The following is a 1663-nucleotide window of genomic DNA, read 5'->3' as shown; positions in this document are numbered from 1 at the left end:
CCTCTCTGTAATCTCGAAATCATCCGACATTTTGAATCTTGGCGCGAAAACTGGCCCAAGGGGAAGTGAAGCGAGACTGGTCCCAAGTCCCGTTCCATTTGACGCGAGGAAATTTCGAACGTTCCGGAAATTTTGGTTGCATGGATCGCGCACCAGAACTTTCCGATCAGGGACCAGTTTGCCATTTTTGGTCAGGCCTTGCACCATCGCGCCCGTCCTCTAGTCTCGCGCTTCTTGCGATTCAACGCGTGAAGGCTTGGGAACGAGGCTGTCAACGTCAGCCGTCCACCCAAACGGTCAATTGGTGACAAGGCACCGCCCCCTTAGGTAAAAATCTTTCACTCCACCCACCCCCGAACTTGAGGAGCGTGAGGTTTCACGGAAGGAGTTTAATATGTCAAGTCCGGGGAGGGGTGGAGGGAAAGATTTGTACTAAGAAACTGGTTACTTGTCACCAATTCACCGTTTGGGTGCACGGCTGATCGTCGCAAGGAAGTTGACAGAAGACGAAATTGAAATTTTGTGGCAACTTTTCCTTCGCAGAGTGGACAGCGATCTATTTCCTTGAATAGATGTTCGATAGAATATTCGAACATGTTGCTGGCCGAGTTTGAGGCGGATTGAAGGATTTTGGCGACATTTTTTGGCTCGATTTCTCAGGTTGGCTTGGCCGATCGACTGGTGAGCGTTTCCTACCTTCTCCCTCTTTTAGAGAGGGGTCTTCGGTTGAGGATGTCTCGCGAAATAGTGGACAGAATGACACCAGATTATCAAAGAACGATCACAAAGAAACAACAGAGACGTAAGTGCAACATTAGTGCTGATTTTTTTAAATTAAACCTGATTTGTATCGACTAAAACTCGCCATACAAGCTCTCTAAATTCAAAACACAACACAAAGCTTGGGTCACCTGTGCTACCACACGTACGCAATTCTTGCCTATTACTTTTGGTAATTGGTTTGTCTTCAAACATGCTTGAGACAGTCTGTTCCACAGCCTTGCTCCGAACCTAGAGAACGAAGTACTCTTGAGTTTATGATATAAAATTACAATTTTTGTAGATAATAGATTATTGAACTGGCCATGAACTGAAATTATGTGTTAGCCGCAATACTGCAATTCTAGCTTGCTTCCAAGTTTTTGTCCACATTACAAGAGTCTCGCTTAACAATGCCCACAATGGAGTCGAATTGACATAAAATCTTAAGAATATATCATGGTAAGAAAAAGTATGATTAAAAATAATTCCATAAACAAAATAACAGTTATTCATTTGGAGAAGTTGCTGCAAAGGTTAAGCTGCTTTGGTCATCTATAGAGGTTAACTTTATGGGACTTGACCGCCGAAATCTTCGCCCAGCCGCGTGATATTTGTAGCCGTTCTGGATTTTAAATGTTGACACAATACATGTATAACATCTCCATGAAGCTCACGGTCACTGTTCCTAAGGTTTCGTCGACGTTTTATCCTTAACCAGACGTCTGGCAAATTTGCAAATGATTGGCTGGAGCTTGTTATGTGACGGAGACCCAAGCGTGAGAAAAGTTTAATGCACAGATTAACAGTATCCTTACTCGTCTCCCTCTCGGCGTTTGTCTGTCCTTGACAGTGACGTTATATTGATAGTTGTATTGTTGCATAGCTTTTAAAGCTTGAGAAA

Source organism: Montipora capricornis, chromosome 10 (assembly GCF_036669925.1).
Source record: "Montipora capricornis isolate CH-2021 chromosome 10, ASM3666992v2, whole genome shotgun sequence".
Classification (NCBI taxonomy): Eukaryota; Metazoa; Cnidaria; class Anthozoa; order Scleractinia; family Acroporidae; genus Montipora; species Montipora capricornis.
The sequence above is the reverse complement of the archived record's forward strand: the minus strand, read 5'-3'. Positions refer to the sequence as shown.